This window comes from Panthera leo, chromosome B3, assembly GCF_018350215.1.
Source record: "Panthera leo isolate Ple1 chromosome B3, P.leo_Ple1_pat1.1, whole genome shotgun sequence".
Classification (NCBI taxonomy): domain Eukaryota; kingdom Metazoa; phylum Chordata; class Mammalia; order Carnivora; family Felidae; genus Panthera; species Panthera leo.
Window position 1 is genome coordinate 103,044,574 of NC_056684.1, and position 27,788 is coordinate 103,072,361.

Here is a 27,788-nt window from a genome sequence, read left to right on the forward strand (position 1 = left end):
TACCCAGAGTGAAGGGCAGTCCTGCCAGCTATCTGTGCTTGCCATCCTGCTTTGTAAGAGGGTTGTCCTCTGAGTGAATGCCTCATAAGCATGGTGAATGCCAATTCAGAAATAAAATGCACAGTCTTCTCTACCAGTTGTTGCCTTGACTTCTATATTCATGCTTCTGTTGATTGGGCTTTTCACACAAAGGTTGGAGTTCTTTTGTCAGTTTATCCCCATGGTAGTTCTATAACTTGGCTATGGGAGATGGATTATTTGGTGCTCAGAAATGTTTATTGGTTTCAAAGGATTGATAACAGGTATCTTTCACTTTCTAGAAATTCACATATAAGAATTCTAGGCTTAAGGGATTAATGTCTGTTAAAATTCAAACAATGCTAAGCGTTTACTCTGTGCCAGGCACTTGTGGGAAAAGGGTTTTAAAAAACGGGGGGGGGGGGGGGAGCAAACTCCCCTGAGCAGTTAATTGTTCCTATCCTTTTTGGTAACACTTAATTACATTACACATTGGTCTGTTGGCCCTGATCACAGTGTTTGGTTATTCCTATTTACAAGTATTCATCACTGTGAATGCCTTCCCTGTCCCCAAGATATCTTTTTTCCTCTGTTCTGTCTAAATCCTGCTACTTCAGTGTCCTGTTCAAGGACTACTTCCTCCCAGAATCCTTATCCAACTCCTCCAAACCACAGTCAGTTTAATTCCATGAATCCCTCTGGAATGATCCATTAGGTTCAAGGTCCAGTGTAACTTAGGGCAAGAACTGTGCCTAACTCAGTCTTTATAACCTCAGTACTGAGCTTGGCGGTAGACACATTGCTGGGGCTCCAAGTGGGTCTTAGAAGGAAGTAAGGCACTTGTGTTCCCTTAAGGTGACAATATGTAAACACACACCAAAGACTTAACCAGCATTTTGGGTAGCATACGTAGCCTGTGTGTTGAGTTCTGCAGGAATTCAGAGAAGGGTAGAGACTGGAAACAGCAGGGAGTAGGTCCCATACTGCTCTGTTCCCTTAGAATGTGTGCATTGACTGAGTCAGAGGTTACTGAGTGCCTGCTGTGGTCAGCAGCTATTCTGGGCCCTGTAGATAAGTGAATCTTGATGTCCTTTAAATGTTTTTGAGGTGGAGAAAGCAGTTCTGGGAGATTGTTTGACTTCTGTCAACACAGTGGATTAAGAGGGGTGTTTCACATAGAGAGTGAGGTAGATATTGTCTGATTTTTTTTTTTTCCCAAGAGACAGAAGATCCCTTCACATGTAGGTTTTGGAAAATCTTGTCTTCCTGTCTGAGGATGCTCTAAGCAGGGGTACATCCTATCCCTCCTGTAATACCTTGTGCTCTGCCCACACTTGGCTTCTGGCTTATTTCCGGTATCAACCAGCATTGGTGGGGCTTGCGGAGCACTGTTCTGATGCACCAGGAGGCCTGACTGGGAGCCTTGGCCATCCAGGAAACATTTCCACTTGCTGAGGGTTGTCAGACTTAAGCCAGAAGATATGGATTGTTTATGAAATTAGGTTCTCTAGGAGCAAAGCCTGTGTTAAGTGCTTTATTGAGGAATTACCGGTAGGAGAGACCAGTAAAGAAGCATGGGGAGCTGGAGAGAGCCAGAGAAGAAGCTGAGAAAATGTGCTAGCTGAAGTCTGGCCTCCGCCTGCTCCCCCAAGAGCTCTGACGCATGGGACCACACAGTTGCCCCACTTGAGGCCAGGGCTTGTCCTTGTTAGTGAGGTATGGGCAGCAGGATGCCCTTGGGGGAAATGCATTCTCTCCCACGCATTTCTGCACTAAGCTGTCCAAGGGACCTTCCTAGGAAAGGGTTTCGTTGTGAACCCTCAGTAGCCAACATTCACTTCCCACTTTCTACCTGATTAGGGGTGATGATTTGCACCGGGCCCTGTGCAGAGTCACCAACAGAGGCGCTCTTCACAAACCATTAACACTTGCCCTTCTTAACCTTAGTGTACCTCTTTCACGTGTTCTCTGAGATGGGTGTTGTTACCCCAGAAGTTGGGATGCAGGAACAAGGAGTGGCATATCCTTGTTGTCAGAGCTGTGCGGGGCGCACTGGTCATTATGATGGCCAGTCTGACTCCACACCTTGCTTCTGGTCCCGCCATCCCCTGTGGCCTCTGCAATTGTTCAGCAAAACCAAGACCCCAGGTTTTGATACCCGCAACTCTCGGAAAGAGGCCTGCAAGCTAAATGATGGGGGACCGTTAGATGTAACATTTGAAGTGTGTGCATTGTTTAAAGCTAGCACAGCCTGTCAGGATGAGTTGTTAAAGCTCTGGTGTTGCTACGTCAAGAGTGGCCACATACGTGATATTTTAGTCCAATTTATAACCATCTTGTATTCCTGTGTAGAGACAGGACAGTGTAAGACTCCAAACATTGTGTAGTGTAATTCTCTTTTTTTTATTTTCATAGTGAGACATAAGAGGATCATGAGGTAGAACTTGGAGAATTTTTAATTAATTTGAGAATAACACAGGGTAATATCTCAGGCATCTAGAATGCTGGAGAGGATAGGGTATTCTGATTTAATAATTTATTTGGCAAACGCTTGAGTGCTCTCTGTACCAGACATTGTGCTAGCTCAGACAGTAAGGGGCTGACAATTTATAGACAAGCAAATAGCATAGCACAGGGTAAAGATACTATAACAGTAGCCAGACTTGGGGGGGGGGGGGGGCGGTATATATTTAGATCTTTAAAATTATTTTCATAGTTAATGGTAGCATAGTCTTGTTTTAAAATAAGATTTCCAGAAGGAAAGACATTCATTAATATGGCAAAATCTTTATTGGAACACTTATAACCCAAGTCTGATCATGTGCCAAGTCAACAAGTTTTAAAAGTCTTAGAAAATACACTTATAATATATATATGAGCAAATATCTGACCTATAACATATTATAAAATGTGTATTGGTCATAGTGGAATTAGTCATTCACTTCAAAATAAAAATTACTAGAAATGTCAGAAGCCAGGTGTGATTCTGGAGAAAGGGGTATCAGAAAACATTGAAATTTGACTGAATATAAATACGTATATACACACATATACATATGTATATACACATATACATGTGTATACATACACATATATATGTGTATATATACACATATATATGTCTAAAATTTGTTTTGTCTTTGGATCTTTTAGCCAAGATTTTATGTTGACACTGAATCTCTTTAATACAAATTGTAGTTAGAAAGCAATAAACTTTTGAACATCTTGGAAAATAAGTAATATATAGAGTAAATGAAATCACTAGTTGATCCAGCCTAAAAAAATTTTATTGCAGGTAAACTTCAGACAGATTTCCCCTCCTTCCTTTCATATGCTCTGATTAATATAGGTCCTCCCTTTTAAAAAGTGGTAGCTTTTGAGAACATAGATTCTGTTCTCTGTCTGTAGCCTTTTGTCTTCAGATTCATAGTAGTATATGCTGCTAGAAGGTACCAGATGCCTGAATTAGCTACATAGAATGCCCTGCATTATTACATATTATGTACTTTGAGAAACACTAAAGTAGTGTTCTTCCTTTCAAATTATGAATATGAATGTTTACCTTTTTCTTTGTATTTGCCTGCATGTGTACATAGGATCTTGTTTTAATTATATAGAGTGGGTATCAAGGGCAAATAGGATATTTTTTAACCAAAATTAGCTTTATAACAAATAAATATCTTTTCCACTGAGAGAGGTACCTGCCAAGACAAAGAATAGATATATACAGTTGTCTCAAAAGGTAGTTGTGTGCTAAGTGTGTTCCAGGAGCTGCTCTAGGTCCTGAAGGTAGAAACAATGCACAGCATCACGGTCTTACCCTCTCAGAGCTTACTTTCTAATGTGAACTTGGAGGAACAAAACAAAAGCTGTCATTTATTTACTAAATGCTCAGAAGAAAATAAAATGGGATTAGAGAGAACTAGATTGGAGTACTACTTAATATTTAATGTTACTAGGAGGGATATAATTCAAGAAGTTGAATTGTTTGAATTTAAAATTATCATTTCAAGTGTGCTAGATTCTCTCTACCCTCCAAGAGATTTTCTAAATGTGTACAAAACAAAGTTCTGTTTCTATGCACGAAGAATTAACTACTACAGAAATTCCCTACTTCTTCCTGCTGTGAACAACTGGAACATTGGACAAAATATATTAAATGACTTGTTGCAGACATTGGACACCAGGCAGCTCAGGCTTGTGATCTCTAAGAGAAGGTAAATTAATGAGGCAAGCCTCCTGCCCCATCTTACTACCTGAAGCAGTGTCCAGGCTCAGGCTCTGGGATGAGGAACGAAATAGCCCTGTGATCTCACTGAGCTGAACCAGAGGTTACAGTTGAGGCAGCTAGAATTTTTGAAGGAGAGTACCAGAAATAGGGGGCTTCCCAGGGAGAAAGAGCTCTGGATAGCTGCAGGGGACATGTCTGGAGCTATTAGCTAATTTCTGCTTTACTTATGTGTGGGTAAAATTCCAGGGCAGAAAAAGAACCACCAGGAAGCTGTAGGTCAAATGATTTCTGTAGCTCACAGAGTGCTAGGCATTAGTTTATGTTCCCACCTGCAGTGGAAAAAACTGCATAATAAAGGGAAATAGGTGATACTCTTCTGAAGCCTCTGTCCTAAGTAATGAGGTTTAATTATCCCTAGATCAAAGTGTTCTCTGGTCTTGCACTAACAAAGCTTTAAAAGCAAGCCTTGAGAGAGAAAAACTTATCTGAAGTAACTTTAATTGCCAGAACAAGTTCAACACCCATAACAAAATCCAGTATCCCAAACTATAAAATTGTCTAGCATCCAATCAAAAGTTATCAGAAATGCAAAAAAGGCAATAAAAAATGACCTATTACTGAGGGGGAAAATAATAGAAACAAACCCAGAAATTACAAATGGAATTAATAGACACAAAGCTAAAAACAACTGCTACAATATATTCCCTGTGGTCAGGAGTGTAGAGGAAACCATGAAGGTGTTGAAGAAAGAAATGAAAGAACAAAAGGACCCAACTGAAACATCCAAAGATGAAAAATTAAATGTCTAAAGTGAAAAGTGCAGATTAGGAACTGAAGAAGAAAGGTCAATGAACTTGGAAACCTAGTTAGTAGAAAATGTCTGATATGAGGCGAAGAGAAAAGACTGAAAAAAATGAAGAGAGCCCCAGTAGACTGTGAAAAATATCAGGTGGTCTCAAATATGCGTATTTGATGTCCTAGAAAAATAGGGGTAGAGGAGGAAGGAAAAGAATGGCCCAAAATTTTCCAGATTTGATTAAAATGATAAAGCCAATATCTAGAAATCTTGAAATCAGCCAGAGGAAAAAAAAAGAGACAATATGCAGAAAGGAACAAAGGATGAAAAAAAAATCTCATCAGAAATGTTGCATGACAGAAGACAATGGACCAACATCTTTAAAGTACCAGAAGGGAAGTCTAAAAGCAGAGAGAAGAACAGGAAGACTGTCAACCTAGAATTCTGTATTTTGAAAATGAAAATAAAGATCTATTTCAAAGCTGAAAATATCACTAGCAAAGTAGCACAGAAAGAAATGTTCAAGTTTTTCAAGCAGAAGGAAAAAAAAAAAAAAACATGAAAATGTGGATTTACAGAGTACCCCAGACATGGTTAAAAAAAAAAAAAAAAAAAAAAAAATATATATATATATATATAATTATATAATATATAATATATATGTAAATATATATATATAATTATATAATTATATATATATATAATATATATATAAACAGATATTTCTTCTTCTGAGTTCTCTAAGATTAATTGGTTAGAGCAAAATGAACACAAATGCTATGAGCGTATAACATGAGAGTGTAACCGTAAAATCAAGGGCAGGAGGGAGGAAATTGTAAGATTCTTTTATTCTTTATCCCTAAAATGCAAGGTTGGTTCATCATTCAAAAATCAATGTAATCCACCATTATCTGCTGATTAGAAAACCATATGATCATTTCAAGAGGTGCATAAACAGCGTTTGATAAACTAAACACTAATTTGCAATGAAATCTCTCAGGAAACCAGGAATAGAAGGAAAGCCCTAACTTGATAAAAAGAGACCTGTGAAAAACTTCTAGGTAACTGTACTTAATGGTGAAAGACTGAATGCTGCTCTCCCTTAGATGGACACCAAGGAAGGAATGTTTGCCCCCAGTAGCTCTGCTTCTCATTGTAATGGCGGCCCTGTATAGTACAGTACAGCAAGAAGAAGACGTAAAGTGCATACAGCTTGGGGGCAGGCAGAGAAATGAAACATTTTTTATCTTCAGGCAATAAGATTATCCGTATAGAGAATCCTACAGTGGATACAAGAGAAAAAATTTTTTTTAATCTCAAACTAATAGAGATTTAGTGGGCTTATAAGATGCAAGACCAATATATAGAAATCATTGTTTTTCTGTACTAGCATTGAGCTGTTGATAATGGGAAATTTGAAAACAAAGCACTCAAAATATTGTGTGGAATACGTGGCGGTAAATAGAATATATGCAGCACTACGTGATGAAAACTGCAAAACATTGAGATAAACTAGAAAAGACCTAAATGAAATGGAGAATACATGTTAGTGAATTGGAAGACTTGAGGTGTCTGTTTTCTAAAAATTGATTTATAGATTCAACATAATTCCAACCAAAATCCCAGATTTTTCTTTTGGGGGGGGGTGCAAGTGAATGTACACCTATAACATGTGAAATAAATGTATATTGGTTTCTGACATGAGCTCCTAAAATCCTTGTAATCTCCTAAGTGATAGGAGTGTCTGACACAGAGCTTATAAATCCCCTGGGATGTCTCAGGTAAGAGGTGTGGCTTTCATTCTTTTTTTTAAGTTTATTTATTTATTTTGAGAGAAAGAGAGTGTGTATGCATGGTGGGGGATGGGCAGGGAGGCAAAGAGAGAATCGCAAGCAGGCTGCAAGCTGTCAATGTGGAGCTTGACACAGGGCTCGATCCCACAAACCATGAGATCATGACTTGAGCTGAAATCGAGTTGGAGCTTAACTGACTGAGCCACCCAGGAGCACCTTTTATTCTAATGAGATGACCCTTGGTGGTCTTCTAGATGGGGGCTGGTCACTGGAAAGACCAAGCCATGATTAGAAGCTTGGAACTTTCACCCCCACCCTCCCCATTCTCCAGAGAGGGGAGAGGGGCTAGAAATTGCATTAATAATTCATCATAAGCCTACATGATAAAGCGTCCATAAAAAGGTTGGTGTTTGGGGCACCTGGGTGGCTAAGTCAGTTAAGCATCTGACTCTTGATTTTGGCTCAGGTCATGATCTCATGGTTTGTGAGTTCAAGTCTGGCTGCTCGCTGACAGTGCTAACACTGCTTGGGATTCTCTGTCTCCCTTTCTCTCTGCTTCTCCCCCATGCTTTTCTTCTCTCAAAACTAAGTGAACTTTAAAAAAAATAAAAACAGTATGGTGTTTGGAGAGTTTCTGCATTGGCGAACATAGCCATGTGCCGGGGGGTTGATGTACTCCAAGGGAACAGAAACTCCTACACTCAAGACGCCTCTTCTTTTGTACTTCTTTATCCGGATGTTCATTTGAATCCTTTGGAATATCTTTTGTAATAAATCAGTAATAATAAGTACACTTTTCCTGGGTTCTGTGAGTTGCTGTAGCAAATTATTGAACCTGAGATGGGGAGGGGGGGTCATAGAAACCATCGATTTATAGCCAAGTTGGACTAAAGTTGTGAGTAACCTGGGAACCTAGTACTTGTGATTGATGTCTGAAGTGGAGACAATCTTGCAGGACTGAACCTTCAACCTTTGGGGTCTGTGGTAACAGAAGGGCATGGTGTGGAAAACTCACACACTGGGTGTCCAATGTGTTGTGAGTGTAAATAAATAATAAGAGTTATTTTCTGTTCACCATATGACTGTAAGTGTTTACCCAGAACTGAAAATATATATGCACAGCTTTACTCATGATAGCACAAAAATGGGAATAATGTAAATATCCATCAGCTGATGAATAAAGAAATTACAGTATATTCATACAATGGAATACAACTATAAAAGAAAAAGGAACAAGCTATGTATACACACAGCAACAGACGTAAATCTTAAAAGCGTTTGGTAATTTAGAGAAGCTAAATACAGAAGACTAAGTTTTTATTTATATGAAACTCCAGAAAAACAGACCAGTGATTGTTGGGAAAGTGGGGAACAGGATTGGCTGCAAAGTGTCATGAAGGCACTATTTGGGATGGAGCTAAATCTTGAAGAAATGGTTACATGACCATTTGTCAAAGTTATCAAACTGTGCGCTTAAAATTGGTGAATTTTATTAAACGTAAACTACACTTAAAGCTTATTTTTAAAGTATTCAAAACAGTTTTTCATAAACTCACGTGAGTAGTGTGAGTACCTCGAGAAACTAATACAATCTTATGCTGAAGTGATACAAGCAGAATTGTTTGCTCATTGTAATCAGCATATGTAGATGTAAGTGTTCTGTATGGAGACCTCAAAATGAATGTAGTTGGACAGAACTGGATTCTCCCCAGGAGAATAAAGGGACTTGGAACCAGGAGTTTTGAAGAAAATTGGAAGGAATGGGAGATGTTTCACTAAGAGAAGGAAACATTGGAAGTGAGATCCAAACCGTTGTCTTTAGATATTTGAAGGACTCTTGTATGAGAGGGATTGGATTTTTTTTTTCCCCCTAAATGTTCTGGCTGCAGAAAGATAGGTTTCTACCTACCACAAAGCTTCGCAGGCTTTTCAGTTTGGGAAGTTTTTTAGACTGGATGGTATTGGCAAGGATGGTGTATTGTCAAGGAGATTCTAGAAACTTCTGAAGAATGTGCCTAAATTTCAACTTGTGTTAATACTTTTTTAATTGGGTACTGTGACTGCACAAATGACCTAAATTCACTGGCCTCCCTGATCTTTCCTGCTTAATCTCTCTGCCCCAGCTGACTGTTTTGATTATGGCTTGCTTTTGTAATTCATTTCTTATAAATTTGGCTTCCCTGATACCATACTTCCCTGGTTCTCCTCTGGCTTCACTTCTGGTTCTTCCTTCCTACTGACGGAAAGGGGTTTGATAGGTGACAACTATATCACTTTTGAAGGGATTTGCAAAACAATGATCTCAGAGATTGTAAGTGATTATGAAAATGTATGTAAGTCTCTCCCCCACCCCCCATTTGGAAATTCTTTTGTAAAACAAAAAACAAACAATGAAATAAAATAGAGTATGCAAGGCAATTGTAGACCCACCCATGCACTAAGGAAATCACTAATCCTCTCCAAGTGAATTTCCTTATTTGACAAATGGGGATAATTATGACTACATTATAGTTGTTGTGTGGATCAAATGATTAAGTGAAATAACATACATGCAAATACTCTACCTTGAGAAAGCACTATAGATGCAGAAACTATTGCTAATTTGGTTATTAAGGTGCAGGTGTTTACCTTATTTTATGAATCTGTTTATTTTTAGTTACACTTGGATCCAAGCAGAGTATTTTGTGCATTATATATTACTACTCTAATTAACATGTAAATATGTGACTTAGAAATGGCTGACTTCCCAAGTACCATAAATGAGACTTGTCTGCTCTGGTCTCATGTAGCTTTACCACTTTTTTTTAAAAAAAATTTAATGTTACTTATTTTTGGAGAGAGAGCATGAGCAGGAGAGGGGCAGAGAGAGGAGACGCAGAATCCAAAGCAGACTCCAGGTTCCAGGCTGTCAGCACAGAGCCCGATGTGGGGTTCGAACCCACAAACCATGAGATCATGACCTGAGCTGAAGTCGGTTGTTCAACCAGCTGAGCCACCCAGGCACCCACCCCATCATGTAGTTTCACTCTTGAAAAGTTTCTTCAATGGGTGGCATCTTGTGGGCTTACCATTCAGCACAGGTTCCATCCACTAGATAGCAATGCATATTCATCAAATTTATTTATATTCTCTTTCCAAAACATTAGATGTAGGGCAGGTTTATTTTAGGCCACAGTCTACGGGCAGAGTCCTAAGGCAGATCTGTTTTTCATGTGACTTCCTTTTAGCTAGATAGCTGTACTTAGCAACACAGCATTAACCCTGGTCATTTTAGTGGCCGTTCGAGGAGTTCTGTTCCACAGCATCACCCAAGGAATAAACATTGTGTTATCTACTGCCTGGATAGACCTTTTGATCAATAGTAATCATCTTAATGACTTAATAGCCAAGTCAGATCTCAGTCCCCACCACACTCAATACCAAGCCGTTTTACTTTCCTATTGATTATTTGATTATGTGTAAATGGATTACCTATAGATTTTCCACATCGGACTATTTTCATTGAGATGACCCTTACCCCCATTCTTGTCTTTCAGTCCTTAATGTCTCAAGGAATGTAAGCTAATTTTAATAAATAGCTGAAGTTGGGGAGGGAATGATAAAGATAATTCTTCTCCATACCTAGAATATATTCTTACAATGGAAAATGGCATTTAAAATCTGTGCCACTTCTTTCCTCTTTTACCAGAAATGTGCCCAAGGACTCTGGGAGTCGCAGGGGGCTTACCTTCACCCTAAGTAGCTCGCTCCTGATCTGACGTTCTTTCCACTGTCACACTACGTCTTACTGCTGTCTTCATCACAATTTGATTCTTGTATTTTTTTTAATTTTTTTAACGTTTTTTATTTATTTTTGAGACAGGGAGAGACAGACCATGAACAGGGGAGGGTCAGAGAGAGGGAGACGCAGAATCCGAAACAGGTTCCAGGCTCTGAGCTGTCAGCACAGAGCCCGACACAGGGCTCGAACTCACGGACCGCGAGATCATGACCTGAGCCGAAGTCGGCTGCTTAACCGACTGAGCCACCCAGGCACCCCTGATTCTTGTATTATGTAATATACATAATACAAGATTTCTTTGGATGAAATTCTTAACAAATATAGCCAGAATATAAAAGTTTTAAGATAGAATATGCACAGAACAAGGCATTTTTGTATATGAGACCTTTTATCCATTTTTGGTAGTGACCTGTTCACCTGCGCTTGTTCTGAAGGTCCTTGGTGCTACACTAGATACTTTGACTCATTTGCCTGAGGGTTTCATAATCTAATGACTCAAGATCTCTTTACTTGTTCCAGACTTCTTTTAAATATACAGCCCACAGACAAATATTGATGAACATGTGAGAATTGAAGATACGGGGTTTTTAAGAGCCCTTACTGAAGAAATTCCCAAAAGACAAATTTCGGCCAAGCGAGGAGGTAAATGGAGAATCTGTGGCAAAGAGACGGCATCTCAGCATCAAATTCAGTGCGCTCTGTAGGGCCAAAACAAAAGAGAACTTGGTTGCCACAGAAGGGCAATGCCATAAATTCTGACAATGTAGAAGTAATAATAAAGGTGACAGGAAGACTTAGAAAGGGTGAGAGGTAGTGTATGCATGCTAATATCCTCAGATGGTACTGCTGGGAGACAAAAACTGTCACTTAAAGATATAAGTATATTTAATGGTTAAAAAAATTATAAAATAAAAATATATGGGAGGATGGTAGAGAGATAATTCAAATATTCTTATTCATCATTGCTTCTGTTACTGAGTACAACCATATTTATATAGTTGTATACAAAAAAGTAACCACAAGAATAGAAATAGAACCCTTCTAAGTAATCATATAAAACAAAGAATTTAAGGCAAAAACCAGACCATAATGTGAAAGATTTCTTTAAATGACAGTACAGAAGCTCAGAAATAGAAATTAAAAAAAAAAAATTACGATAGCATTTAAAAATGTAGGGGTGCCTGGGTGGCTCAGTCGTTTAATCGTCCAACTTTGGCTCAGGTCATGATCTCATGGCTCGTGGGTTTGAGCCCCGTGTTGGGCTCTGTGCTGACAGATCAGAGCCTGGAGCCTGCTTTAGATTCTGTGTCTCCCCCTCTCTCTCTTCCCCTTCCCCACTCATGCTCTGTCTCTCAAAAAAAAACATTAAAAAGAAATTTTTTTAAAAAAATGCAAACTACAGTTGATCCTCATTATTCATAGAGTTCATATTTGCAAATTTCCGTGGTAAAATCTATATGTGTAGAACTTCACAGTTATTTGTAGGCATGGGCAGCACGGTAAAAATGTTGAGGTGCCAGCTGAGGTTGAAAAAGTTTTCAATCTGTCTTGTTATTTCAGCTTTCATATTGTAGACAATGATTTTTTTTTAAGTTTAGTTATTTATTTTAAGGGGTGGGGGGAGGGAGGGGCAGAGAGAGGGGAAGAGAGAGAGTCCCAAATAGGTTCTGCAGTGTCAGCGCCGCCCAATGTGGGGCTCAAACTCAACAGAACCAGGAGATCATGACCTGAGCCAAAACTGAGAGACGCTTAACTGACTGAGCCACCCAGATTCCCCAGTAGACCATTATTTCTAAGAAATACGTATTAAACAAGGTATCTTTAAACAGAAACACATAAAACAAGGTTATGTATTGATCGATTGACAAAAATGTGATTAAAAGCTCACAAGAACCTGCATTTTTCCAAGATATTCACTAATTCATTGTTGGCAACAACCTTATAGAACGTAACTGCTACGAATAACAAGAATTAACTGTACTTGAGGATGATTCTAACAAATAATGTGCAAGATACTTCTACACTGAGAATGAAAAAGCATTGCTAAAATATATATCATATTTCTTTTTTCATTTTTTTTACTTTTTTAACGTTTATTTATTTTTGAGACAGAGAGAGACAGAGCATGAACGGGGGAGGGTCAGAGAGAGAGGGAGACACAGAATCGGAAGCAGGCTCCAGGCTCTGAGCCATCAGCACAAAGCCTGACGCGGGGCTCGAACTCACGGACCGCGAGATCATGACCTGAGCCGAAGTTGGCCGCTTAACCGACTGAGCCACCCAGGCGCCCCTATATCATATTTCTAAATATGTAGAGAGATATACCATGTTTATAGAAATATGCTATATACAGAAAACTCAGTACTGTTAATTTTTCCCAAAATTATTTGTGAATTCAATACAATCCCAATCAGAATTCCAATAGGCTATTTTTCCTTTTCTTCTTTCTTTCTTTCTTTCTTTCAAGAAATTGACAAGCTAAGGGGCACCTGAGTGGGTCAAAGTTGGTTAAGCGTTGGAATCCTGATTTTGACTCAGGTCATGATCTCACAGTTGGTGAGTTTGAGCCCCTCATCTGGCTCTGTACTGACAGCGAGAGCCTGCTTGGGATCCTCTCTCTCCCTCTCTCTCTGCTCCTCCCCTGCTCACATGCACACACTCTGTCTCAAAAACTAAACACATGTTTAAAAAAAAAAAAAAAAAGCTTTAGAAATTGACAAGCTGATTGCAAAATATTCATTTGAAAATGCAGAAACATAAAAACAAAAAATAGTTTTGAAAATTTTTAAGACTGCAAGAATCAACAGTGTGACATTGATGTAAAGATAATAGAAACAGATCAACAGAATAGAGTCCAGAAATTGACTCACACATATATGTTGATTTTCAACAAAGATGCAAAGGCAATTCATTTGAAAAAAGATAGCCTTTTAAATAGAGGATGCTAGAAATGGACATCCATATGCAAAAATGTGATTTTTGATCCATACCTTTTATCAGATCAAACATTAGATCAAAATGGATGATAGACCTAAATCTAAAACTCTTAAAAGGAAACCTAGAAAAGCCTTTATGATTTTGGATTAGACAAAGATTTCTTAGACTCAAAAGCATGATTTATAAAAGAAAAAAATTACTAGAGATAAAAATTAAGAACTTCTCTTTGAACTAAACTCTTCAGAGAATAAAAAGAGGAGCTACAGAGTGGGGGGAAATATTTGCAGATCATACATCTGGTAAAGAATTTGCATTCAGAATGTATAAAGAATCCTCAAAACTCCGTAAGAAGACCTAATTTTTTAAAAATAAGCAAAAGACTTGAACACTTCCCAAAGAATATATAGAGGTGGCAGCACATGAAAAGATTGACAATGTCATTGGGAAAAGACCAATCAAAACCACAATGAGCTATCACTACAGACTCATAAGGATGGCTAAAATCGAAAGACAGCAATACCAAGGGCTGACAGGATGTGGAGCAGCTGGAACTCACGTTCACTGCTTATCAGAATGCAAAATGCTGCAATCAATTTGAAAAATAATTTGGCAATTTCTTAAAAAGTTAAACGTATACCTACCATGTGTCCAGCTATTCTATTCCTAGGTATTTACCCAAGAGAAAAGAAAGGATATGTTTATACAAACACATCTACATAAATGTTCACAACAGCCTTATTTGTAGTCGCCAAAAGCTAGAACCTGATATCCATCAACAGATGAATTATATAAACAAATTGTACTGTATCCTTAAAAGGGAGTACCACTTCACAATAAAATGTAGTAATGAACTGTTGATACATATAGCAACATGAATGAATCTCAAAATGATGATGCTAAATAAAAGAAGCCAGATCCCCCAAAAAGTACATAATTTAAAATTCCATTTCTATAAAATTCTAGAAAATACAAACTTGTCTGTAGAGACAGAAAACAGTTAATTGACTGCCTGAGTATGAGGGCCTGGCAGGGAAGATTGAATTACAGAGGAGCATGGTGAGACAATTTCTGTGGTTTATGGGAATGTACATTATTTTGATTGTAATGGTGGTTTTATAGGTATATAAACATGTCAAGACTTATTAAATTATACATTTTAAGTAGATGCAATTTATTGTGTCTCAATTCTACCTCAGTAAAGCTGTTTTTAATAAGACAGTAGTAACAATACATGCAGAAAATATAGCATATATCTTGTACTTATCAATAAATATAAATGTTCTAAACCTACATATTAAAAGAATAGGATCACATAGAGAAAAATACAATCACAGGCTGTGTATAAGGTACATCTGAAAGTGGCTTAGATTCAGGGTAAAATTATGGAGAACATACAGTGAAATGCAAACAAAGCAGAAGTTACAGTCTATAAATGAATTCAGGGTAAAAAAAATATTAAATCAAAGAAGGGTTCTATATAATGAAAAGGAGTACAAAGTACAATCCAATGACAGTCTGTTAAGATTATTATATATCAAATAACATCATTTCCTTAAAACATTGGGCAGAGCATTGAAAAGAAACAAATTTTGTGTGATATGTGTTTAATATGACCTTTATATAATGAAAACAGAAACTGTCTTCTCTACTGGCACTCCTGACTATTAAGACAAGTTACTCAAGTAATATTTTTAAACCTAAACAGCAAAATCATAAATGTGCTGAAGAAAAATTGAAAATTCTTTGCTTTATCTCAGAGTGAGAAAGCTTGCTAATTATGAGGTAAAATCTGGAAACCATAAAAACAAACAACAAAAGTTTCATTGTATGAACTTGTAAAAAATCTACATGGCAAAAAAGCCACCTTAAGTAAAATCAAAAGTCACATGAATAGGGAAATTTGGAACTCATATTGCCAACAGTGGGGGGGTCATCTCTTTGATATATGAAGAGTGCCTACAAATCAATAAGAAAAAGACTATTCCAAGAGTAATAAGCAAAGGATGTAAACAGTTCATAGTAAAGGAAGAGATGGCCTTTAAGCATGTTAAAACATGTTTACCTTCATTTATTATAGTAGAAATGTTCAGTGAAAGCACAGTGACCTAATTTTCCATATATCCTACAGTAGAGACCATAACAGTAACTTAACTCCCTATGTTGGGGAGGTAGGAAAAATACACTCTCCTATACATCTGGTAAGAATTTAAATTGATTTAACATCTATGAAAAGTAGTTTGACAATAACTTTGAATATTTATATATCATTTAATCCAGTAATTTTATTTCTAGAATTTATCCTATAGATCTATCCCCCTATATGCACAATGAATACGTGAATATTTATTATAGCATCGCCTATAAAATAGGAAAAAATAAATTATTAGATAAGTCAAACTATATATATCAAAAAGAGTGAGACAGCACTAATAGCAAGAGACTGTGTATAATATGCTATTATCATTGTTTAAATATATCTACTATGTTAGTATAGGCACAGATCTTCCCTGGAAGAATACACAAGAAATTAGTGCCTCTCCCTATGATAGACCTAGAATTGAAAGGAGCAGACTATTTATTGGTAACATTTAGTACTTTGTGAACATATTACCTAATTAAAAATATTCTTTACCTTACAAATCAATTAAGAGCCTGAGGGACCCTATGTGATTAAATTATCCAGTAGAAATTGTGAATGTTTTAGTAATAAAAATAGCTTAATATAATTATTGCATGTTGGGCACTGTACTCTGGGTCCTTTACACACGTTATCTTAGTTTTTCCAACAACCCTTCAAGGTAGTTGTATTTTACAGGGAAAGAAATAGATTCAGAATATGGACCAAGGGCACACAAATAATAAGGACCCTTGTAAGACGTTCAGTTGAATTAGGGTTGAGGAGTAACATCCAGGAATATATCCAGGCATCTCCCAAAAGCATTTATGGATGGCTTGTGTGGTGGTAGGTACATGTATGTTTTCTTATACTTCCCAGGAAAGGCAGCCATAATTTTGCTCAAAATTTTGTGTATTAGGACTGGAACTTGTATGATTCCAGCAAGCTCCACATCTTGAAAATACCAACTGCCAAGATAAATGTCATCTTTGGGGAGGAAATATTTTCATATTTCTGTATAACTGTGATGTGGTCTTTTAAAGAAAATGAGGTTCTTCAGCAGATGGACAAATTTTAAATCTAAGCCAAGCCTTAAAAATAAAAATCAAAGTAAATTGAGGGGGAAATTTAAAACGTTACCCCCTCCCCTTTTTTTAACCTAACATCTTTTAAATGAGGACTTTAACTTCTGTCACTATAAATAATCAATAAGGTCTTGTATTTTATTTTGAGCAAGGGTAAATTTCAGCCCTTTTATTCTTCATTACTCACGGCATCTTTCTGACAGTTGATAAACTGGCCTACATATATATTAAAACAATCATATGGCACATCTTTGAGTATCTTAGTATAAAGTCGCTTCATATCCCATTCAGTTTATACCATCTGGAAGTTTGCCTGCTCATGGCAATAAATTAGGGCTTGCATTTACTACTGACTCACTGTAATGCATAGTTTGTGGTGGATAGTTACATATTTTTTCTCCAGTGCTTTTTAGAAAGAAAATATCCCTTGGAGTTTTTTCCAGTTTTTATTGAGATATAATCGACATACAGCATTGTATAAATTTAAGAGGCGCAGCACAATGATTTGACTTACGTATGTCTTGGAGTGATATATGCACTTTACCCAGTGTACGCATTATTTAAAAAGAAGTATGTAAATGGAATTCTGAACAATGAATCATTCCAACTTAGTCATTTGCAAGATGCTTTCTTCTTCCTTATAATTCATATTTATTTGGGTCCGTTCTTTCAATTAGCTTTGTTTCCTGTGGCAAGGAGCTCATATGTCTGCAAATATGTACTTGATTCAGATAAGTAAACATGTGTTGCCGCAGACAGATTCACATGCATCCTTGAGAATGTTGTCCATTGACTAATTAAATATCTCTCCAGAAAGTTTACCAAGCCTTGTTCTTATGGGACACTGCAGTTAGGCATCTCTGTCTGAAGGTGTATGGCAGTAAGAAATCCCATCTTTGTTTTAATTTTCACGGAAATACTTGGCATTTGCAAGAATATCGCATCTTCATTTCTTACCTTGCTCCTCCTTGTTCATATCTAGAACCATAACCGGTCCGAAAGCAAAAGCACTGCTTTTTTGAAGAATGACACTCTCTTCTCCAGGTTACCGTGGATGTAGGGGGTGGTCCTTGCTGTGGGGTTGACCCTGGGTCCCCATTAGTTCTCACATCTGCTGTGTGCATAGAGATCGGTGGAGCTCCAGAGCATTGCCCTGCACTTGCGGGACTGCGTCCCTCCTGCACCCCCTCCTGCTTTGTGGGAGCTGCGTCTCCATCAGTGTGGAAAGATGTCTACAGGACCTGCAGTAAAGTGTGTACTTGAAAAGTCACCATCACAAATAGACCGGGGCGCCTGGGTGGCTCAGTCGGTTCAGCCGCTGATTCTTGATTTCAGCCCAAGTCATGATCTCACGGTTCATGAGTTTGAGCCTTGCATTGAACTTATTTTTAATAAAGAAATTTTAAAAAGAAATAGGCCGTCACTTACGGTGACTAGTGTCCAGCATATGATCGGTAACATGAGCATGTTATGTGTGCCAACGTGTGACCTTGCCACAACGTTCCTGTGTGGGAAAACTGCCCTTCAGTCCTGTTTTCCAAAAAAGAGACAAAGAAGGCAACTAATAAGGAGGAGATTGCACATTAGGTTAGCTTAGTAGGTTCTAAAGATGCCTGTTATGTGAAATAATCCATACAGACTGGAATCTGACATTTTACTTGTTCAGTACTTTATGATAAGATATAACTGAAGCATCTCCGACTTTAGACAGCAGTGACCTTCCCGGACACAGGACCAACACTTATAAGATGACAAAACTGAAGCACGGAGACCTTAAATATCTTTTCCAGATGGGGGTGGGGGGTGGGAATTCACCCTGAGCTTTGCTGTTACACAGTATACCACCTGAATTGAAGGCTGATTTGAAAAGACAGGAGTTCTTGCCGGCAAGGAGCTTTTCATCCAGCGTGAGTGATAGAGTTCCTTCGGGGCAGATCTCCACAGGCATAAGAATGTGTTCTCACCCACCTCTCCAACTACAGCCGTGGATGTTTCATGTTTTCTGAACTATATCTGAGGTTGTCTCTTGTGACTGGTACCACTCATCAAATCCAGCTTCCGTATAGTTAGGAGTGACTCCAAATTAGAAACAGGTTCTCCTCAAATCTTCTTATCTTCTCTGGCATCTGCATGTGCTGGATGGATTGACCATGTCCTCCCCAGCCTGTGCATGCAGTAAGTTCTCTGCCAAGGTTTATCAGATAGCTCAGTGAGCCGATCCTAGATGGGTGTGGGAGCAGTCCAATGCCAAGTTCAAACCATTGCCTCTAACATACAGGCTTATCTTACTTATTTATTGAGTGAAATGCTTCCTGACTTTCGAATCATACCTGTGGCTCAGGCACTTGTTTGAAATATGGCTGTTTGAAAAGATAGTATATTTTAAAGAGTATGTTCGTGCAAATAAATTATGAATTCCTTTAGCCACCTCTTCTCTTTAGAAATAGCACTCATACATATTTTATACATAAATTGACAGGGATGGCAGAGACCTCATCTTTCCTGCAGCAGTTTGAGCCAGACTGATTGAGGATTTATTGCCTAATTATACTTGTCAGCCTGACATAAAAGTCATTAGTTCTGGAAAAACATGTTTGTCATACCGAGATTATCTCTAATTAATACAGTCAATATCCAACATATATTTAAAGCCAAACAGAATCGTAATTCCCAAAGCATATGTTGTGGACTATGATGAACTGATGGTAAACCTCTTTGGGTCACGAAGCAGTGATCTAAGAACAAGTTTGTATTTGAGGAGAGAAAATGCCATGTTCTATACCTCATTCCCTCTGCTTTGAATCCAGTGAAATCAGTGCTGCTGACGTTAATTCCCTCTGTTGAATTATAAAGATAGAAAAAGAATCAAAGAGGTCCTGTAATCTGGCTGTAGTTGTGAGTGTGTTAGGATTCAAATCTGGGGTCGTGTGTGTGTGTGTGTGTGTGTGTGTGTGTTTCCTCAACATCAGAGTCCACTGACCAAGTTGATCTCTGCAGTGTCCACACGTGGTCTTATTCCCCTTTCCTATCATGCACGTGAACTTGGAGCTCAGCAGGATAAACCAGGAAGTCCAGTGAGGCAACCATCTAGCACGAATGGCTGCTTCTTCCCAACGTCCAGGCATGTGCTGGGTTATGGATGGCTATTACAGTGAGGTTATGCGGCCCTGATGAGCTCCCAGGGCAGCAGTCATGTGCCCATATATGCCGATACCCCCTGGCCCCCTGCTGCACTGCCCCAGCATCGTTATGGACACCCTGCTCTGGATGGTGAAATCATTCAGCAGTTATTTATTTCCAAGCTGCTGTGCAGTTCTCAGCAGACTCATCCATTTGCTCATAAATGTGCCATAAACATAAATGTCAGAAGTTGGTTTTGGACAAAAAAGGTTCAGTTCGTTGGCCTTATTCAGTCCTACCCCCAAATAGTTCCCATTATGTTTTCTCATACCAATTAAAATGTTGTTTCTATGGCAATTCACCCTGTCGTAGGAATGGCTGTGAGAGGTCAACGTAGTTATTTATCCATTTTATCAGGTCCTTTCTGCAACTGAAATGCTAACTTACAAATTAGAACCAACAGTTAAAGCGACTGTAAATAAACTTGCCTTAGGGGTGCCTGGGTGGTTGAGCGTCCCACTTCGGCTCAGGTCATGATCTCACTGTTCGTGTGTTTGAGCCCCATGGCGGGCTCTGTGCTGATAGCTCAGAGCTTTGGATTCTGTCTCCCTCTCTCTCTCTCTGCCCCTCCACCACTTGTGCATGCGTGCATATTCTCTCTCTCTCTCTCTCTCAAAAGTAAACATTAAAAAAATTAAAAATTAAAAAATATGCCTTAAACTTGCAGAATAATTGGCCAGGGAGACTATACTTACTCTACGATGCCTTATTAAAGAGTGCTGAGTTGTGGACATCATTTAGAAGGCTGCTGGGAACACAGCTCATAGTTTTCTTGGTGGAACCCAGAAGACAAAGGTGTTCCTGGCTTCCTGAGTAGAGTGTACCAGACATTTCCTAGGAGCGTTCCCATTGGGAACAGATCTAACAGATGCTGTGAGAGCATCTCTGACTTCTTCTTGAGATGCTTTGTTGGAAACCGAAGGAGGAGGCTCAGTGAACAGCATCACAGAATACCACCATCTTCGGACATGTGATGCCAAAACTCTTCAGAGCAGCTCTGTGAGACTCTGAGATTTATTTGGAAAAGGTTCCTTCAGTGTATAAGCCACAGCAGGTGTCTCTTTGGAGAGGCGAACACAGCACTAATTATATCTACTCATGGAGAAAACCGTGCAGGGCGCTGCTGTTTGCAAACACTGTGTGGCCCGGAGCATTAACTGCAGTCCTGTGATCGTTAGCATCCAAGATGTCTAGACAAGGGAGATTATTAAGCCCTGGAGTCATTTGGTTCTAAGAAAGACACATTAATAGAAAAATTAGATATGGATTTGAAGAAAAAGAATTTCGTTCCTTTTCATTTGAAACTCAGATTCACACACATACACAGATACAGTATTCCCTTAAATGAGATCTACTGTAGTAAGGCATGCTCCATTGGTATACACAGTACTTGTGGTTTGCCAAAGTTTGGCTTCAGGGTCTAATGTCAGTGGCTATTTCTTTGTTCTTGCCTTTCTAAGTATCCCTTCTATTCCTGATCCAAATGTGTAAGGAATGAAGATTGTCCATGTGACATGTCTGGTTGGCTTTGCCTCCCCTGAGAATGCCTTACAGATTTCTTTGATGTGTTAGTCTATAAATATTAATCTTAAATACTAATACAAAACTTTGTTTACATCTCATTCAACAACTGAAGATTATCACAGTGAAACTATTTACGCAAACCACAGACAGCCACCTCTTAGCTTACATTCAGGAGCACATGAAACTGCCCTTAAAAACCTAACCCCTGCTCTGTGTGAGGCATTGTGCTACCTGCTGGGGTCCCTGTACCCAGTCCCGTAGCCTCGGACAGAGGTAAGGGGAGTGCACGCAGCCCCATGGTGTCGTAAGTGAGAAGTCACCTAAGACAGAAGAAAGGCTCTAACACCGATGGGTCTTGAAAACTGATTGGTCCAGTTGTCTTTTCTGTGCGACAAACTTAGCAAAAACCACTTGATCTGGTTCATAATTCTGTGAATCAGGAATTTGGGAAGGGCCCACATGGGCAGTGTCTCTCTGACCCACGTGGTGAATTTGGGGGCAGTTGGAACTGGAGGATCCACTCCCAAGGTGGCTTCTTCATCCCTGTGTCTGGGTCTTGCTGCTCCGTGGCCTCTGTCTCCCCATGTGGCATTGCCGTCTGCATGGCTCCCCTTGTAGTATGGTGGCCTCTGGATGGCTACACTTCTCATGTGGGGGCTCGGGACTCCCAAGAGCGAAGGTTCCAGGGTGCTGTGCCGAGGAGAAGCTACACATCCTATGTGTCCCAGCCTCGGAAGCCCTATATGTCACTTCTCGTGCATTCTGTTGTGGTCAAGCAAGTTCCCGAGGGCAGCCCAGATTTAGGAAAGATGAATTAGGTGATGCCTAGTAATATCCAGAGCAGAAAGCTGTAGTCTGTAAAAGAGCTGGTTGCAAAACTCCTTTGGGGAATAAATCAGTTTTGCCCAACAACTACTTCATATTTGAAGAGAAAGCATGAAATGTTACATATTGTTTGTTCCATTTGTATTTGATTTTTGTCTTGATGCAGTAAAATCAGTGCTCCTGGCTTTAATTACGCTAATGCTGATTGTCTATGGACAACAGTGGCAAGAGAGGGCTGTTTTAAGTGTGAGTGATCGGGAATATGATTGTGCCATTGACTGAAATAGGAAACCCAGGAGGAGAAAGTTAGGGCCAAACAATATAGGGATGGGTATTTTGTTACTTGCAGTCCACACCAACTAAAAACAAACTTAAAACCCTCATTTTTCTCTCAGAAGAAGTCTGGGGCAGGTAGTTCCAGGTGTGGTTCAGCTCCAAGATGTCAGGGCTTTGTCCACCTTCCTGAGAGTCTTCTAACCTCCTTTCCATGTTGCTAGATGGCCACCTCCAGTCCACACGTCACAGTGACATTTTAATAACAGAGAAAGGAAGAAGTCTCCTGATGGCTCCCATTCCCAGGAGGTCCACACCAGATTTCTCCTAAGTCCCGCTGGTTAGGGTTTGGTCAGCTTTCCCTGTGCAAGTTTCAGGGCCTAGGAGATTGGCGTTTTCAGGCTTTTTCATGGAAAACCAACTCAGCAGGGAGAAAGGCACTAAGTAGGTTACCAGCAATGTCTGTCACAGTGATGAATTCCATTTTCTCTCCCTACACAGTTGATAAAGGCTCACTTAGCAGCCTTATAGAGCTTGAATTAGATAGGCTAAATCATAACTATAATAAATAGTATTTTCTAGAAACCAGTTAGTTTTGCAGTGGGCCTTTCCCTTCTACTCTGTGGTTGAGAGCTGATCCCACTGTTTCATAACAAACACAATATCTGATCATTTCCCTCTTAGAATTTGTGTGAGAACTCTCTGGCTGCCATGAAAACCTGTATCCATCCCATTTTGCATCTTACAGGATTGCCCTTCTGGCATCGTTACCCTTTCTATATTTCCATATGTGCTTTTATATACGTATCTTCTGTTTTATATGAGCAAGAAAATTCTGTAGACATTATGAGCCATGTTTGTTTTAGAGTCTGGAAGCTCAGAAAACTCCCTGACGTTTAGTCTGAGTTGAACCAGGACAACCAGTTGTAGCTCTCCTGAGTGGCAGAGGCTGACTGAGCTGAACAGAGTCTGAGACACGAGTAAAGCTAAGAAAATGTAGATCCTTGGCTGGGAAGAAACTGTCTTGGCTCTGAAGGGTCCTAGTGTGGGCACCTGGGATCACAGGTTAGTGCTCCCACACTATATGTGTGTGTGTGTATATACACACACACACGCACATATACACACATATACATATGTATATGTATGTGTGTATACATAATGTATATGTGTGTATATATATGTGTATATATATGTAATATCCAAAGGACGTGCCATGATTGACTGTCAGAAGCTGGATAAAGTTGGAATCCTTTATTCTGTGGCTCTGTAGTTGTAATTGTCTAATCTGTAATTGTCCAACTGTGGTATTTTTAACACAGTAAAAGTCACCTGCAGTAAATTTAAGCCGAGGTGTCACCGTGGGTACCTTTGCAGATGAAAAGGAGGGCAGGGGAGGGAAGGGGAGACCTGAGGAAGGAGGAAGGAAGCTTTAAATCTCACCTTGTATCTGTAGCAGCTCATTCAGTTGTCTGACATTCGTTGAATGCCTGCCGGGCCCTCAGTGCTGGGGACGGAAGGATAGATAAAGGCACTCACAGGGCAATGAGAGAGAGTCATCGTCTCTGCCCCCTCCTCACAGCAGTAAAGCGGATACTGGAAATCAGCACTGGCCACCAGGGAAGTTGGGCTGGTTTTCCTTACAATTTTAAAGCACCTAGTTTCCAAGTTTGAGTTAGTGTAATAAAAATTACATTATGTCACAGTAATTGTGTTTGAACTACATTCTAGTGAGTGCCAAGAGAAGGCCTCACAACTCCCCTGTATATTTCAGAAGTAGATTTCAAAGCAACTTGTTACTTTGGGGAAATTTTTATTTCCGAGATACCTGCGATGATGGACTCAAGTCTGTGAATCTGTAATTGACTAGAAGCTGAATTTCTGAAAGTTGTATTTTAAATGTTTATTTTTGACACAGAGACAGAGCATGAGTGGGGGAGGGGCAGAGAGAGAGGGAGACACAGAATGGGAAGCAGGCTCCAGGCTCCGAGCTGTCAGCCCAGAGCCCAACGCAGGGCTGGAAGTCACCGCAAGATCATGACCTGGGCCAAAGTCAGGACGCTCAACTGACTGAGCCACTCAGGTGCCCCTGAAAGTCGTATTTTAAATGTTAAAAGTCTTGTTGAAAAATGGGTACTTCTAACAAGAAAAGAGCGTAATGCCTTAGGTACTTGCCAGAAAGAAAACAAAACCAGATTTCAAGCTTACACGGTCTTCTAATTTTCTCCCCAGCTAACCAAATCTGGTCCCACTCTTGGCTTTAATATGCAGACAGGATCACGTGAGCCCAGTGTGTGTAATCCAGGGAAGTCTGCATCTCTCCATTTGTTTCTGAGGTTGCCATCAATGGCCTCAGGTGGCCTGGTTTTGACTGCCACCTTTTACTCCAGATCTCAGTCCTGGCTTAACTCCCAGCGTTCTAAGGGCCAGCTCATCACCATGCTTCTTCCTGCGGGTGAAACGTGTCACAACACCAGCACTGAGAACTCAGGACAGGCAGTGAGCTCCTGGCTTGGCACTCACAGAGGGAAGTCACGGTGAGAACTGGAAGTGGCGCGAAGGTGGATGTCACTCCCATTCTGAAGTTCCTTGGCCATCCCTGCCACAGGGAGTACATTACCTGCCAGCTCAGAGCCATTCACCACCTTCTCGTGTCTCCCTGCAGAACCTCTTTTCCCACTTCTCCATCTTCCCTACATCAGAGGCATCTGGAATATAGCCCGCTGCTGGTACTTTCTTCATCAAAAAGTCTCAGGAAAAGCATTTCCCTAACCCAAAAGCATTCACCTTTCCTAACTCCCCAGTTGTTCACGTTCAGCCACATAAAAAGTGGGCAAAAGCTTGAAACTGTAAATTTTCTTTATGTGGGCTCAACACGCAAGGTGCCCTGGATCAGGCATTCAAGGGTTCAGAGTCTCTGTGCTTGCTTCCGTGTTTGAGGGGGAGCAGCCGGGGGTCAGCCTAGGTTGTGTGCTTCCCTGTACTGGGAGCAGTTCCTGGGTATGGCTTCTCTATCAGTAGCCCTTTTCATAACTTGGGTCACAAGAATAGTTTGAGTAAACAAGTTAGAACAATGGGGCCCACCAACAACTTGGGGCCTGTAAAATGGCTATTTGCAGGTATTTCCCAGAGTGGCCTGGAAGTGTCTGTGGGGTCCCGTGCCCAGGGCTATGCCAGGTTATGGGGTGAGCCCAGCAAGTCTTCCCGGGGCATTAGTTTCCCAGCAAATTTGGAAATGTTTAAATGTTAGAAGTAGCCAGTATATTATGGAGGAGAATACAAAATTTATAATAATCTTAAGGTAAAATGTTTTAATATGAGAAACTTCACTGCAGCATACTTTCTCAGATGTCTCCAAGGTTCAGGTGACTCTCTTCCAGTTCAGGCAGCTTTGATGGAAGTTTGAGAAAACACTGTACTTAAGAAGGTACAATCATACAAAAAAGTGTAACTTTTTAAAGGGAGTTCTTTTATGGCACTTGTTAGCTTCTCAGTGTGCAGATAATTGACAAAGTACAGGCATTTCTTCTTCATGTAATGTATGCGTCATGAAAGTTGTGTTTTGGGCTGAGATATTTGTAAATTGAATACTTCTAAATGCAATAGACACTTTTTCAGGAAACCTAAAATTAGTTTATAAATAATCACCCCCCGATTGCTAGTTTTAATAAGTTTGAGTTGGATAAAATTATTTTTCTTAAAGTGGGTGTTTTCATATAGCTATAAACATCCATTATCTATTTATCTTGAAAATAGCTCTTTATTAGCTTGGCTTTCAAAAAAATGTCACTTTTATCAAAACCATTGAATTTACCGGACTCAGACCAATGAAAATTTAAGGCTATTTTTATTAGTGGACTTGAGTAGTCTAAGGAGTCTGTTTTAGATTTCTGGCCATATTAAATATTTAAATTATTTCTAATACTTATATTGTCTTAATGAAGCACGTAGAACAAAACAGTTCAGTCACAAAGTTCCTCAGGGCAGATGATTAAATAACCATGAGATTAACCAAGCTAACTTCAAAGTTGATTTGGAATTTTGTACTATCTTTGGCACTAAGCAATTATATTAGTCAAATATAAATGTTCAGAGTACATTTTCATTAACATGCTTTCTATGTCCAGCTACTTCCAAATGCTTTCTTGGTCTTCATAGTGTCATTATTCAATAAATGTTTAATAGAAAGGCTCATTAAAATTTTATTTATTATACTTAATGTAAAAGAGTAGAAATGAAGATAAATGAGGTTGAAGTGGAATGGATAAAATGTAATTGAAATAATTTGGAGTACAATTTAAATAAACTTCTTTGTTAATGTGGAAGTGTTAAAAGTGTGTGACCACAACTTAAGATGTGTTCAAATATATCATTGTGGAGACAATAAGAATATTGTATTACTGGCCTCTAGATTCTTTGAAGAAGACTGTTAGCTTTAGTCTAAAAACAGAAAAGATGAAATTGACTTAGTTTCCTTATTTATTAACTTAGTAAATATCTGGGTTAAACAACTACTTATATTCTGTTCAATGCCATATTGAATCTTGTATGATTATCATTGGCCAGATGGATATAGAGAAATCCTTAAAGAACATTTACATTTTGCAGTGATATTTTTTTTTACTATGATTATCATCTCTATTGCATGGGGAAGGTGTAACAAAATGCCATTGACTTACTGCTGTAGTGTTAAATTATTGTTCTTATCTTTTTATTTGAGAGTGCACGCATGCATGAGCAGGGGAAGGGCAGAGGGAGGATAGAGAATCTTAAGCAGGATCCACGTTCATTGTGGAGCCCGGTGCAGAGCTTGATCTCACAACTGTGAGATCATGACCTGAGCCAAAACCAGGAGTTGGGTGCTTAACTGACTGAGCCATCCAGGCACCCAAAAATAAATTTTTGAATAAACCCTATTAATCTAAAATTTCTATCATTTAGTTACAGTAATATGGAGAAAATATATGTTTTTCCTGAGACATGATTAAATCAAGTCTTGCAAACTGGTAAATTTGATTTGACTTAAATATTGTTCATATGAAGATACAGTATTGGGTAAAACCGGAGTCATGGCTGTTAGTTTGTCTAATTCAGGGCACAGCACAGGAACAGGTTCTGATTAAAAACAAACAAACACGTTGGCTTGGCTTGTATTGATTTGGCTGGCAAAGTGATGTCTGTTAACTACAAACAGAATTGCAGTTGTTGAAACGAGATTTTGTTGAATGT

At 39.2% G+C, this 27,788-nt stretch overlaps 1 protein-coding gene across 1 annotated transcript in view; it reads left to right on the forward strand.

Moving 5' to 3' along the window:
* The window catches only part of PELI2 (pellino E3 ubiquitin protein ligase family member 2), a 195,663-nt gene that overhangs the window by 136,363 nt on the left and 31,512 nt on the right, over nucleotides 1–27,788 (forward strand). The gene's annotated exons all lie outside the window — the stretch shown is intronic.